This window comes from Hemitrygon akajei, chromosome 7 (assembly GCF_048418815.1).
Source record: "Hemitrygon akajei chromosome 7, sHemAka1.3, whole genome shotgun sequence".
Classification (NCBI taxonomy): Eukaryota; Metazoa; Chordata; class Chondrichthyes; order Myliobatiformes; family Dasyatidae; genus Hemitrygon; species Hemitrygon akajei.
Genome location: NC_133130.1, coordinates 144,042,574 through 144,058,848, shown reverse-complemented (window position 1 = coordinate 144,058,848; position 16,275 = coordinate 144,042,574).

The following is a 16,275-nucleotide window of genomic DNA, read 5'->3' as shown; positions in this document are numbered from 1 at the left end:
AGCTGGAAGATTCGTTCTTCCGCTCCACACTCATTAGATAACATCCAACTTCGTGAGGAGTCTCAGAGAGGCCCGACCGCACCATATCCATCCAAGGAAATCAATTTACGCGTGCAGCTCCGTGACGAATCCAGGAATGAAAGGGCTCACGACAAGTACTTCTCGACACCAAACTTACCAGATTTGGGGAGAAGAGAGGCAAAGACCGAGTCCAGACCAGCAAATTCCATAACAGATGTACGCCCTCAGTCATGTACCTGCAGACATGTTCCCTCAGCCCGCATGCCACTTGCAGACGAACCCGTAGCACGGTATTTCGCACAACAGGATCTCGTCACTTCAGGACTATACCAGTTCGACGATAAACCTGAAAATTACCGTGCATGGCACTCCACATTCACCAACGCTATCGACGGAGTCCAGCTCAGAGCAACCCAGGAGTTGGATCTTATGGCAAAATGGCTGGGAAAAGAATCATGTGAACAGGTGAGACGCATACGTTCAGTGTACATCAACAGACCCGAGCTAGCATTGAAGAAAGCATGGGAGAGACTTCAGGAGGGCTATGGAGCCCCCGAAATTATTGAAGCGGCGCTATGCCAATGTTTGGGAAATTTTCCTAAGGTGTCAGCCAAGGACCACGCCAAGCTAAGAGAATTCGGAGATTTACTCATGGAGATTCAAGGCGCCAAAGAAGATGGCTACTCAGCTGGTCTAGTATACCTAGACACTCCAATCGGGATTAGACAACTCGTGGACAAACTTCCATTTGGGCTGCAGGACAGGTGGTTGTCCGTTGCCTCAGAGTACAAGGAAGAACACAGAGGTCAATTTCCTCCCTTTGAGTATTTCACTAGGTTTGTGTGCAAGGAGGCGAAGAAGCGAAATGATCCTAGCCTCATAGGTCCAGAAAGCAGTACAATTTACACCAAGCCAGATAAATCCTCTCCGAATAATTCCAACGTTATTAAACCAGTCTCAGTGCTTAAGACTGAAGTCTTTACAACTAACAACGACCCTAGCAAGAATTGTCCATTGCATAACAAACCCCACCCCCTCAAGAAATGCAGAACGTTTAGGGAAAAACCCCTTGAAGAGAGGAAGGCCCTTCTCAAGGAGAAAAGAATATGTTTTAAATGCTGTTCCTCAACCTCTCACTGTGCTAGAGAGTGTACGATCGCCGTGAAGTGCCCGGAATGTAATAGCACTAATCACGATGGGGCCATGCATCCTGGCCCATTACCGCGAACCGACAACGCTCCTTCACCCCCACAACAGGACGGCGGGGAGGGAGAAGCTCACTCCAGGACAACTGTTGTCAGCTCGAGCTGTACAGAAGTTTGCGGTCAAGCTCAGTCAAGCCGTTCTTGTTCAAAGATCTGCCTCACTAAGGTGTACCCTAAGGGAGCCAAAGACAAGGCCATCAAAGCCTACGTAATTCTGGATGATCAGAGCAATTGCTCGCTAGTCAGTCCAGAGTTCTTTAACTTGTTCAACATTGAGAGTGAGCAGTTCCCATACTACCTTAGAACTTGCTCAGGCAACATGAAAACTTACGGAAGGAAGGCTGAAGGCTTCCAGATCGAGTCCCTGGATGGTAAAGTCCTCATCTGTCTCCCTCCACTCTTAGAGTGCGATGAAATCTTGAATAACCGCACTGAGATCCCGATGCCAAGTGCTGTGCTACACCAGCCACATCTCCACCACATCGCCAAACACATCCCAGAGCTGGATCCAGAAGCAGAAATACTCCTGCTATTAGGGAGGGATGTTCTCCGGGTACACAAGGTTAGGCAGCAGGTCAATGGACCACACGACGCCCCCTTTGCGCAACGCCTGGATCTGGGCTGGGTGGTGATAGGAGAGGTGTGCCCTGGCAATGAACACAAATCAACGGTTAACACACTCAAGACCAATGTGCTAGAGAGTAGCCGCCATTCGATTCTTCAACCCCGCACAAGTTCCATGTGCGTCCAGGAAGCACCACAAGGCTTTAACAAGCGCAAAGTAACTGACGAGACGCTGGGTCAGTCAGTCTTCACTCAAACGGAGCATGATAATAAAATTGCTCCATTGGCTCAAGACGCCATCTGCTTAAAAACAGAGGACACCAAGGTCTTCAGAGATAAAGCAAATAGTGGGGTCGCCCCACTACCTTTCAGAGAACCACGCCAGTGCTTGCCAAACAACAAAGAGCAGGCAGTCAAGCAGTTCACGTCCTTGCAAAAAACCCTGAAAAGGAAACCCGAGATGCAGCAACGCACCCGATCGACCCACGAGGTACTGTGCACACTAATGGCAGAGGTCACAGCCATTATAAATGCACGACCACTCCTACCCGTGTCTTCTGACCCAGAAAACCCCTTCATACTCTCGCCATCAATGCTCCTTACGCAGAAGGCAGGAGCTGCCCCTCCACCAGGGGACTTCTCTGATAAGGGTCTGTACACAAAGCAATGGAGACAGGAATATCTACCTTTGTTGCAACACAGACAAAAGTGGACAGAACCCCGCAGGAACCTGCAAGTTGGAGATTTAGTCCTGCTCAGGGACAAGCAAATCGCCCGCAACTGCTGGCCAATGGCCAGAATCACTGCCACATTCCCTAGTAGGGATGGACATGTCAGGAAAATCGAGTTGAAAACCACCGACCAAGGCGATGTGAAAATTTACCAAAGGCCAGTTACAAAAGTCATTCTACTTCTACCTAATGACTGATTTAGAGACTGAAGTTTTGTATTATGTTCATTGTGACTTTACGAAGATCAAGCGGGGAGTGTGCTGCCTTTATGGCAGTTATTTAGTTTATAATATTTTCGCTTAGTAATTTGTTTGTTAGCATTTTTAGTTAAAGTTAGAATTGTTTAAGTAAATTCATTTGTCTGTAATATATCGCGGCTGCGATGACGTCACATCCGGGTTTGCCGCGTCTTGTGGGAAAATACCGGTTTGGGATAAACGCAAGGGTGGGGGTCGCTCACATGTGGCGCCACAGCGCTAGTTATGTTTCTCTCTACGCACCAAAAACACAGTGAAAGCAACGCTTTTTCACCATACGTTAATGTGAAGAGTGAACAGTAAATGGTTAATCTTACCGCGACCTTGTTTTCATTGACTCCAGTTTATCTCGACGTTTAACTCGGCGTTACATTACACCCGAGCGAGAACGTTACAAAGAGTCCATTCACAGGACAAGGATTTGCCACCAGACTGGTGATCGGTACCCAGTCGACCTGTCAGATGGAGATCAGATTCACAGATGTTGTGTTTGTGCACAACTACATATCAGTTAAGTAAAAGCATGCATGAGGGTGATGGCTTTTAGAGAACAGTGCATGCACAGACAACAGATCAATTTGTAATGCTGGGGGGGGGGGCATTGCTGTAAAAGAAATAGATCCATACATTACACTTCCTCCCCTTTTAGATTAACACAACATAAAACTGTATATGCACAAAACATTTGATTTCCCCTTCACAATCCGTGTTCCAAATAAACATGCTTTCACAATAACAGTCTATCACGAACTTCCCAGTTCCAGATTCAGTTTTTTGGGTGGCACTCTGCTTCTTTCAGGATAATGCCTCGAGACCCATGGAGTGGCATCAGGCTTGGGAGGTCTGTGGTTAATGATAATGTTCTTGTCACACCTCTGGACCTCTGGAGTGGTATCAGGTTTGGTAAGTGTCTTGTCTCAGAGAACGTTCTCGGTTTCCAGTGTTGCTTTGCTGTCAATGACATCATCAATGAAAGGCAAGTCCGGCGATTGTAATGTGTCCACCTTGTTGGATGTAGTCAACTCAGGTGTGTTCTTCAGTTGAGCATTCTGTATCTGGTCCATATGGCATCTCCAACGTCTACTGTGTACATCAGTGGTCCAGTTCTTGTAGCTTTCCTACCGTGTGTCCACTTGTCTTCTCGTAATTACGTGCTAGGGCTTCCTGTCCAATCAAGAAGCTCCTTGCTGCTTCACTTGGCAACTGGCTGAACTGTTTATTCTGCACTTCTCTCTGCAGGTCTGGTTTGAGGAACTCTATGCGGAACTTCAGATTTCTGCTGATGAACAGCAATACAGGTATTTGATTTGTCATTGCGTGAACAGAGTTCCAATACACAAAAAGGAAGCCATCCACCTTGTACTGTAGAGAAATGCCCTCCTTGTCTATCACTTTAATGGACTTCTTGAAGGTCTGGATAAACCTTTCAGCTAACCCATTCATTGCTGAGTGATGAGGAGCTGACTTGATGCCATTTTTCTTCACAAACAGTCGGAATTCTTTTGATGTTTATTGCGCTCCATTGTCAGTCGCAGTTTGTTCTGGTAAGCCATATCTGGTTAAAGTAGTCCTCAGAGTGGAGACAGACTTTGCTGAGGTGGTTGACTTCGTTGGTATAACCTCAGGCCACTTCGAATGAGCACCCACAGCAATCAGAAACATAAAGTCCATGATGGCCCAGCAAAGTCAATATGTACTCTTTGCCATTGTAAAGACAGCCACTTCCACAGGTGTAACACTGCCTGTGGGGGTGCATTTTGAACTTCTTGGCATCCCCAACAGCTTTTGGCCAAGTCTTCAATCTGTTTATCTATTCCCGGCCACCACACAGATCTCAAGGCGAGACTCGTCATCCTGACTGTTCCCAGGTGTCCTTCACTCAGATTTTCTAACACTCTGCTGCGCAGTTTAGAGGGAACCACAAAACGAGACGCACACATCAGTGTTCTCTGACATACTGACGGTTGGTCTCGTCTTGCTGAGAACTCTGGAAGCATAGGGTTACCATGAGCTGGCCCTCCTTGCGTGGAGATTTCATAGACTTTTGACAATGTTGGGTCATTCCCTGATTCCCTTTGTGTTTCAGGATTTATACCGGCAACTGGTCCACCGATGTGGTGTGGAACACTTCTGCTGGGTCACAGTATGAAGACTTTTCTTCTTCAGTTGCCAACAGTGGAAGACGTGACAAGCCATCAGCGTTGCTGGGTTGTTTGGTGCCCTTGAACTCTATGTCTTAAGAGTGGGCTCCTAGGAAAAATACCCAACATTGCAACTGGATAGCAGACATCACTGGGATCTCCTTCCTGGGACTGAAAAAGGACACAAGGGGCTGGTGATCTGTCACAAGTGTAAACTTTTGTCTGTAGTGGTAGTGATGGAACTTCTTTATTCCCCATATTAGACTAAGGACCCCTCAGTCGATCTGTGTGCATTTGAGTTCTGCGCTCGTCAGTGATCTTGAAGCAAATGCAATTGGGCGTTCAGATCCATCTTTCATAATGTGTGACAAAACAGCTCTAATGCCATAAGGGGACACATCACACACCAGTCTGATAGGCAGGGATGGGTCATAATGGGCGAGCAGATCATTGGATGGTATTAGTCTGTTTCCTTGAATGCTTTTTCACATCTTTCTGACCATTTCCACTTTGCTCCTGTCTGTAACAGTGCATTCAATGGATGCAGCACTGTAGCAATGCTTGGGAGAAACTGGTGGTTGTAGTTTACAAGGCCCAAGTGTGACCTGAGTTGTGACACATTTACTGGTTTGAATGCCTGTCGCACTGCTTCAATCTTCTCTTGTGACTTATGTAAGCCATTCTTCTCAATGTCATGTCCACGATATGAGATTCCATTCTTGAAAAACTCACTTTTCTCTCTCTTTGCACACAGACTATACTCACTCAGTCTGGTAAGCACTTTGCCAGGGTTCTGGAGGTGCTCTTCATCACTTTTGCCAGTCACAGTGATGTCATTGCGTTCCGGGGATACCTTAGAACACTTGGTCAATTGCTCTTTGCCAGATTGCTGGAGCTCATGCAATACCAAAGATGACACGATTATACTGGGACAATCCCTTGTGAGTGTAGATTGTGAGGTACTTCCTGCTTGACTCCTCAATCTCCATTTGCAGATAGGCTTGTGACAAGTCAATCTTTGAAAACCTCTCCCTACCTGCTAAAGATACAAACATGTCTTTTATTTGTGGAGGGGATACTAAACAGTACATAGCACCGGGGTTGATGCTCACTTTGAAATCCCCACATATAACTTCAATAAAAAATAAATTACAAAAAAAGAAATCCCGACATATGCGAATGTTTCTGGCCTTTCCTTTCCTGATCTCTGGGACAATGGGTGTGGCCCAGTCACTCCACTCAAACTTGGAGTGAATTCCAGACGTCTCCAAGCTCTGCAGTTCAGTATTCACTTTGGGACATAGTGTGTAAGGCACTGGACACGCTTTATGGAATCTTGGTGTTGCTGTTTCATACAGTTCAGTTCTGGCCTTCATGCCTCTGAGTTTACTGATACCCTTCTTAAATACCTTCTCATTAGCAGTAAGCAGCTGTAACAGTCTCTGGTTAGTGCTACCATTTGGGCTGCTGTTGCCTGTTGACACCACACTGAGAGCTTTGGTTGCCAGTCTAGTTGAACTTTTCTCAACCATTCATGACTGGAAAGTGCTGGCCCTCCATAAACTGCTGTGTTTGACCTCCATAATTCATCTTCGCTTTCAATTTGCTTTTTTGAAGACTGTTTTTCACCTGTGTAGGTCTTTAGTATCATTGAGGTCTTCTCTAATGGTATCTTAGAAAGCAGTCTGTTGTCATCAGCCTCTGGAATTATAGACAAAGCTGACCCTGTATCCAGCTCCATTTTCAGTTTTACACCAGACACATCTATTGTGATCCATATTATACTGAGATTTGCTTCAGTGATTCAATGCAGTTCTAGGCATGACAGTTCACCTTTGTCAAGCTCTATGGTCTCTGATTTTGATTTACATTTGGTAACTTTATGCAGTTGCTTAGTTTTGTGTTTGAAACTTTTCACACTGTTGTGCTTTTTATCTGCCTTGCACACTCTCTCTGTGACCTTGTCCGTGACACTTTCTGCACACTTTTTCTTTGAACCAACAGTTATTTGCATCAAGAAAGGATTTGCTACATCAATAACATCTTTGGCTTTTTGCACTATTCAGGGACATTTTGTGCATTTCACAATCTAACCTCCTCTTCTGTAGTTCTGCTACATCCTTTGTTGCAGTCTCTAATGATTTGCATTTCTCAAAGCCAGTTCTAGGGTTAGGACTCTTTTAGACTTATTGAGTGCTTTGACTATGCATGCGACATACAAGTCTGTCCCTTTAATGCATCGGAAAGTCCATCTGTATATTCATAGTGTTGGGAAAGTTTACGCAGCTCTGCAATGTATTCAGAAATGCTTTCATCTTTTGACTGGCTCCTTTCGTAAAATCTGAAACATCTCAGTTATTATCTGCATCTTAGGGCTCAAGTGAATTTGTAAAGTTGTAACAATTTCATCGAACATCCTGCTTGCTGGCTTTTCAGGGATTACTAAATTGCATAAGAGACTGTATGTCCTTGCTCCCATTAAGCTAAGAAGTGCAGGGGCTTTTTTTTGCTGCTCCATGTTGTTCACATAGCAATACAATTGAGCCCCTGGGATTTACGGCTCCCAGCTTTCATTAGCACTATCAAATTCATCAGCTTTCCTGTCTGAAGCCATCATCACTTTATTTTCACTTAAAATTCAGCATTCTTTTTCACTGTTACTCACTGGCACTTAAGCTTTCTCGTGCTGTTTAACTCTCGCTGTTTCGTCCCGTAACTCTCAGTGCAGTTCATATTTTCTGACATTCAGGTTCGTACTCATCGCCAATTTTGATGTGTTTGTGCACAACTACACATCAATTAAATAAAAGCACACATGCGGGTGATGGTTTTAAAAGGTGCATTCACATTACAGTGAGAGAGAGAGGAGACAGGGAGAGAGAGAGTGAGAGAGAAATGTGCATATGTAGACGGCAGTAGTGCTAAGGGGGAAGGGGGGTCATCGTTTTAAGAGAAATAGATTCATACATTACAATAGGGAAATCTCCCAAAGTTAAATCAGCCACTGGCACTGGGTAATGAACTAAAGCACAAATAGCACTGGAGCCAAACCTCAGGCAGAAGTCAGTTATTTATTGGTGGAGGTGACAGGGCTGCAGATTGATGGGAGAATAATCTATCATCTCATTGTAGTGTGCATTGCTTGATGAAGTGGGGTCTCAGACCTCACCCTCCTTCATCCTTTATCTTCCAGGACTGTTTACTTCTCCATGTTTGCCCCAAGCCTGTCCTCCATTACCACCTCCTGCTCCCTTCCTGCCAATCTAAACTGACCTTGTCAATCTCCCGCAATGGCTTTTCTTATCCTCTGTCCCTGGACTTCCTCCAGAACCTACCCCTGGGCCCTTCTGTCTCTTAGCCATATCGGCCCACAGCTCCCACCTATCCATGCCTCCACTGACCATCCCTTTCTCCTGAGTCTGATCAGTCATAGATTCCTTCAGGAAGATCAAAGTTGTCTTCTTTGTCTCAACTACAATCTGCTCTTTGGACATTGACTCTAGGCTGTGTCACAGGACGAACTAGCGACCACCCTAGTTTTGCTGTCCATCTGTCTTTTAAACTTGAACTTCATGCCCAGCCCCTCACTGGAATATTCACGTTCAACTGTGTAGCTCGGTCTGGTAGGACCTGATGAAGGGTTTTGGCCCGAAATGTTGACTCTTTATTTCTCTCCATAGATGCTATCTGACTTGCTGAGTTACTCCAGTATTTTGTGTGTGTTACTAGGTAAAGATGTTGGCTTTCCTTCCTGGCTGACTGTGGTCTTTGAAGAACAATCCAGCAGCTTCATATAACAATTACAGCACGGAAACAGGCCATCTCAGCCCTTCTAGTCCGTGCTGAACTCTTACTCTCACCTAGTCCCACCTACCTGCACTCAGCCCATAACCCTCCATTCCTTTCCTGTCCATATACCTATCCAATTTTTTTTTTTTTAAATGACAAAATTGAACCTGCCTCTACCACTTCCACTGGAAGCGCATTCCACAAAGCTATCACTCTCTGAGTAAAGAAGTTCTCCTCATGTTACCCCTAAACTTTTGCCCCTCATCTCTCAACTCATGTCCTCTTGTTTGAATCTCCCCTACTCTCAATAGAAGAAGCCTATCCAAGTCAACTCTATCTATCCCCCTCATAATTTTAAATACCTCTATCAAGTCCCCCCTCAACCTTCTATGCTCCAAAGAATAAAGACCTAACTTGTTCAACCTTTCTCTGTAACTTAGGTGCTGAAACCCAGGTAACATTCTAGTAATTCTCCTCTGTACTCTATTTTGTTGACATCTTTCCTATAATTCGGTGACCAGAACTGTACACAATACTCCAAATTTGGCCTCACCAATGCCTTGTACAATTTTAACATTACATCCCAACTCCTATACTCAATGCTCTGATTTATAAAGGCCAGCATACCAAAAACTTTCTTCACCACCCTATCCACATCTTTTATTCTACCTTCAGGGAACTATGCACCATTATTCCTAGATCACTCTGTTCTACTGCATTCTTCAATGCCCTACCATTGATGATCATATTGATGACAATCTTTAATTTAGAATCTTAAATTACGTTTAAATTTATCCTCAGTCTCTCTAACATTCCATTCTCAGAGCGCAGACATGAAAATTGAACCCCCTTCCAGTTTAAGTTCTCCTAAGTATTTTCATCACCTCAAAAGATCAATTTCCATGTTTCATTGTTTTCCAGTAAACATCATTTACTTAGGTTGTGGCTGATGCTCACCACTGTTGATCAAAATCAAGACATGTCACTGTGGCTGGGAGCCAAGAACAATACTTGTACAAGTGCCAGTGTTAGTTAGGTTCTCTGCAAATGAAAATGTTGTTAATGACAACATTGATATTGATGCCAGTGTTTAGGGTGTATGTCCCGCAGTGTACTGCTGCACCACACTAAAACAAAGCCAAATCCCAAATGGAAATGGGGGAAGCTGTATTTTATCACCTAATACACAAAAAAAAACAAAGTGAAGTGAAGAGTATAGCAGGAACAAAAAAAAAGAATTAAGAAGACATACTAGTACATACAGCGGCACAGCTGGTAGAACTGCCCCTTGGAGCTCTGGTGTCCAGTCCTGCTCTATGTGCGGGTTTTCTCTGAATGCCCAGTTTCCAGATTCTCTAAAAGTATGGTGGCTGAGCTCATGGTTTGTTTCAGGTCAAATCACGCACAGGCCAGTTCTTGTTAGCTCTCTATAGAAACATAAAACATTGAACAGGCAGGCCCATCAGCCTATGATGTTGTGCAGACATTTTTAACCTACTCCAAGATTAATCTAATGCTTTCCTCCAACATAACCCTCCATTTTTCTTCCACTCATGTGCCTACCTAAGGATCTCTTAAATGTCTCTAATGTATCTGTCCACCATCACCACCTGGCAGCGTGTTCCATGCACCCACCACTCTGCGTAAAAACACCTACCCCTGGCATCCTCTGTATGCTTTCCTCCAATCAGTGTAAAATGATACCCTCATTATTATGTTTTGAAAGTTCAAAACATAAAATTAATTGCAAGAAAAAGATGGGGTCCAGAAAAATGTGTCTCAGTTTCATTTTTACTTTAGTGAGATGCACGCATATGACGTGGTGGTGTGATGACGTACGCCATTCACATACTTCTACATATAACACAATGAATTATTTGAATGAACAAGAACGTTTCATCAAGCAATATATTTACAATATTACTCAAATTCTGCTGAAATATTAAATATACAACACTCCTCTCTGCTTAGCTATAAACACCAGCTTAATATAGAATGCATCTCAATTTACATTATATACATTTATACAGTATATGAAGGACAATGGGTGTCAAGCTTGGGCAGAAGGTATGAAGAGCCTGGGATGCCCATTTGTCAATGTCCCCTTCTCAGCCTCACCAGTGTAGTTCAAAGGAAAGTGAAGCAATACGTTTGGCACCAACTTGGCCGCAGGAGCTGCCGGAAGGATGCTCAATGTTAACCAGGGCTCCCTCCGGATTTGCAGACTTGGCAGTCTCTTGGCTGTCTAACCCAAGAGGAGACAGCCTCGTCTCCCCTGAGGCTGCCCACAAGGCAGTGAGGCTATTTACCTATATCTGGGTTTTTTATATATATATATATATATATATATATATATATATATATATATATGCGCGCGCGTGTGCGCGCGCGCACACACACACACACACACAGTGATTGATAAGTTCGTGGCCTAAGGTAGAAGGAGTCAATTTTAGAAAACCTAGCACACTTACTTTTCAACATAGTCCCCTCCTACATTTACACACTTAGTCCAGCGGTGGTGGAGCATATGGATCTTGGACCTCCAGAAATTGTCCACAGATGGGTGATTGATAAGTTTGTGGCCTAAGGTAGAAGGAGATGAGTTATACAGCTCTTGTTACCTGCACATACAGATCAACTCTTTGAGCGATTATGCAGAAAGTTTGAAGTTAATAATCACATACACTTTACTAGGGAAACGTGTACACCTGCTCATTAACGCAAATATTTGATCAGCCAACACGCGGCAGCGATACAATGCATAAAAGCATGCAGACATGGTCAAAAGGTTGAGTTGTTGTTCAGACCAAACATCAGAATGGGAAAGTAATGTGATCCAGGTTACTTTGATGGTGAAATGATTGTTGGTGCCAGATATGGTGGTTTGAGTATCTCAGAAACTGCTGATCTCCTGGGATTTTCACACACAGCAATCCGAGTTTACAGAGAATGGTGTGGAAAAGAACAACATCCAGTGAGTGGCATTTCCGTGGGCATAATGAGAGAGGCCAGAGGACAATAGCCAGAATGGTTCAAGCTGACAGTAACACAAATAGCTGTGCATTACAACATTGTTGTGCAGAACAGCATCTCTAAATGCCCAATATGTTGAATCTTGAAGTGGATAGGCTACAGCAGCAAAAGACCATGAGCATACATGTTTCAATTATATCACCTCTCATTCTTCTAAATTTCAGTGAGTACAAATGCAATCCACTCAATTCTTTCTTACAAGTCAGTCCCTCTATAGTCCAGGTTATCCCAGTAAACTTTCTGTAATGGATTCCAATAACAATTTCTCTTTTCTATAATAAGAGCATCAGAACTGCACATAGTACTCTGGTTGTATCATGTTCCATTAGTCATTAGATTTCTCTACTAGTATACTCCAAAGCCCCTTGAAATAGAAGCCTGCTTTCCATTTGCCATCCTGTTTAACTGTAGCATCTGTGTACAAGCTTCCTGGCCTTATGTACAAATCCCTTTGTACTGCAGCTTTCCGCAGAGTTTCTTCACTGAAATAGTAATCTTTTTTTTTAAATTTTTTTTTATTAGTTTTTTAATACATTTTACAAATTAAAAACCCCAAATCCCAATGAGGAACATTAATACAGTGCAAAATTAAGCATACAATGACAATATGCTACAAAGGAAGAGAATTTGACAAAAAAGCACCTAAGTTGAAGACAAGTAAACTTAGTATCCTCCCCGTCCCACAACACAAAAAAAAACAACTCCAGACCAACCACAACACAATATAGAGAATATAAATCAGGACAATCAAACTCCCAGACTGTGAATACACTTAGCAACAGAGGATAATAATGCCTACTACCAGAAAAAAAAGGGAGCTGAAAGCAAGGGACCGAAAAGAAAAAAAAAACCCTAGTCAAGAGGAAGGTTATGAAAGTACTCGATAAAGGGTCCCCAGACCTTATGGAACTTTAGATCCGAATTAAGAACTGAATAATGAATTTTTTCGAGGTCCAAGCAGGCCATAATGTCGTTAAGCCATTGAGCATGAGTGGGCGGGGCAACATTTCTCCATCTAAGGAGGATCAAGCGTCTAGCCAGGAGAGCAGCAAAGGATAATATTCGGCATTTGGTTGGACTCAGACGTAAATCTGTCTTGCCCCAGAAACCGAACAAAGCAATTAAGGGGTTTGGTTCTAGGTGCTGATTCAGAATACACGATAACGTAGTGAAGACATCTTTCCAAAATTTCTCCAAGCTAGGACAGAACCAGTACATATGGATGAGAGAGGCCACGCCCCTCTTGCATTTATCACAGAGCGGACTAATGTTAGGGTAGAATCGAGATAGTTTAGATTTAGACATTTGGGCTCTATGAACAATCTTAAACTGTAAAAGGCAATGGCAAGCACAAAGAGAGGTTGAGTTAACCGATTTGAGAATCGAGTCCCAGCTCTCATCGGATAAGGAGGTATTTAAATCCTGTTCCCAGGCCATTTTAATTTTATCCACAGGGGCCCGTCGTAAGGCTGCTAATTTATCTCGAATAATTGATATTAAACCTTTACCTAGTAGATTAATGGAAAGAAATAAGTCCATAGCATTTTTCGTAGGCATTTCAGGAAAGTTAGGAATTAAAGGAGCAATAAAGTGTCTAATTTGGAGATATCTAAAAAAATGAGCATTGGGCAGATTGAACTTAACAGAGAGCTGCTGAAAAGAAGCGAAGTGATTATCAATGAAAAGATCTTCAAAATGTCTAATGCCCTTCCTATACCAAACATGGAATGCTGAATCGTACGTAGTAGGTAAAAAAAGGTGATTATGTGCGACAGGGCTGGAAACGGAAAAACCGTGGAAACCATAGCATTTCCTGAACTGAGCCCATATACGCAAAGTGTGTCTAACAAGAGGATTAGCTATTAATCTGGACAGACTACTAGGGAGTGCAGAGCCAAGAAGTGCAGAGATAGATAATTCTTTAGTGGAGCTCAACTCCATTGCCACCCAATTAGGGCACTCGGGTTGGCCGTGGAAGAAAGACCAAAAGGCAGCACAACGTATATTAGCTGCCCAATAATATGAACGAAAGTTAGGTAATCCATGCCACCCACTTTTTTAGATTTTTGGAGATGGATTTTATTAATTCTAGAGTGCTTATTCTTCCACAGATATGACAAAATAATAGAGTCTAAGGAATCAAAAAAAGATTTAGGAATAAAAATTGGGATAGATTGAAATAAGTATAAAAATTTGGTGAGAACAGACATTTTAACAACATTAATACGACCTACCAAAGACATAGATAGAGGTGACCATTGTACCAGACTCTGTTTTATAGTATATGAAAGATTGGCAAAGTTTTCACGAAAGAGATCTTTAAACTTCCTTGTGACTGTAATTCCAAGATAAGTGAATTGATTATGGACTACTTTAAAAGGGAGATCACGAAATGTTAGTTCTTGTGCTTCTTTATTAATTGGGAAAAGTTCACTCTTATGTAAATTGAGTTTATAGCCAGAGATCTGGCTAAACTGGTCAAGAAGTGAAAACATTAGAGGTAAGGATGTAGACGGATTTGAGAGAAAGAGTAATAAGTTATCAGCATAAAGAGAAACTTTATGCTCAACACCCCCTCTCCAAATCCCGGTCAATTCAGGACAATTTCGAAATGCTATCGCCAAAGGTTCTATAGCCAAATCAAAGAGAAAGGGACTTAAGGGGCATCCCTGACGGGTGCCACGTTTGAGATTAAATACCTGGCATTTCTGAAAATTAGTTAAAACAGAAGTAGTAGGACACAGGTACAGCAATTTGATCCAAGAGATGAAACTTTGGCCGAGGTCAAATTTTTCTAAGACTGCAAAAAGGTAGTTCCACTCTATACGATCAAATGCTTTCTCCGCATTGAGGGAAATAACACATTCAGGAATCCCAGTTGGAGGTGAGTATAAGATATTAAATAAACGCCAAATGTTAAAAAAAGGGAGACGGTTTTTAATAAAACCTGATTGGTCATCAGAGATAATGGAGGGAATAACGGTTTCTAATCTATGAGCTAAAACTTTAGCTAAGATCTTTACATCAACATTGAGCAAAGAAATCGGCCTATACGAGGAACACTCTGTTGGGTCTTTGCCCTTTTTTAATAGAAGAATAATAGATGCCTCATTGAAAGAGGGTGGCAATTTGCCGTAATTAAACAAGTCAGATAATACTGAAAGTAACTGAGGAGAAAGCAGTGAAGAGAATGATTTATAAAATTCTACAGGGAACCCATCAGGTCCAGGAGATTTCCCTGAGGACAGTGCAGAAATTGCAAAAGATATTTCTTCTGATGATATAGGCGCATTAAGTTTGGCTTTAAAATCAGATGAAAGTGAAGGAATATTCAGATTCTTTAAAAATTGATCAACAGAGATATTGTCATTCAAAGATTCAGAGGAATAAAGCCGAGAATAAAAATTTTTAAATGCGTCATTAATTTCTAAATGATCCAATGTAAAGTCTCCATTGAAATAGTAATCTCTTTTATTATTCTTCCTTCTGCAGTGAACAACTTCAAATTTTCCCATATTATAAACCATCTGTCAACTGTTAGCCACAAACTCTGTAAATCCTGTGTATCCTCCTCACAGTTTACCTTCTATCATGTTGTGTCCACAGTACCTCTCCTTCCAGTCTCTAATTCATTAATATATATGGTACACAGTTGCAGTGCCTATGGCACCCTACTGATAACAGGATTTTGACCAGAAAATAACCTCCCCTGTCCCTATTTGTACTTCCTGTTTGTTATCCAACCCTCAGTTTATGCTGATATATTACCTCCTGATCTAATCCCACAGACTAAACATTTGTGTGGCATCTTGTTGAATGCCTTTTGAAAAAATCCAAATACATTTCATCTACTTGTACCCCTTACTCCGATCCGTCTGATACTCTTCAAAGAACTCTAACGCATTTGTCAGACTTGATTTCCTCTTCATGACGCCCCATTGATCAGATTATCACCTTCCACATGTTATTTTCTCCGTAATAATTGATTGATATCTTGGGAACATGTCACATTGATAGTTTTCTAATCAATTCTTTTTTGTATGGGCATCAATGCATTCACCATCTTTGTAGCCATTTTGTTTAGAAATCAAGGAAGCAAACTAAGAGAGACCAATGGATAAGCACCATTTGTTACCTCGGTCTACATCTCTGATGACATTGATTATATTTACATCCTCTTCTGTATTTTTGTACACGTCATCCATGGGTAACAAACAGGTTCTGTTATTACAAATGTCCTTAAGTTGATTTTGCCCATGAGCTGGAAAATACACAAAAGTCACTTGATATGGTAAACATACCTCCACAGCATTGCAATGAATGGCATTAAAAGCACACCAGACTGATAAGAAAGAATTACTATAAGTGGAGAGGGAAAACGAGTTCTTCTGTTCGTAGGAACTAATAGTTGTACATACATTGGACTTATGAATTTAATAATATTATAGGAGCTGGTTTATATGTCGGGTGTCCTTAATTCAGGAGCAGCCTGTATCACTAATGGGACCATGTAGTATCTTCTATCATAGAC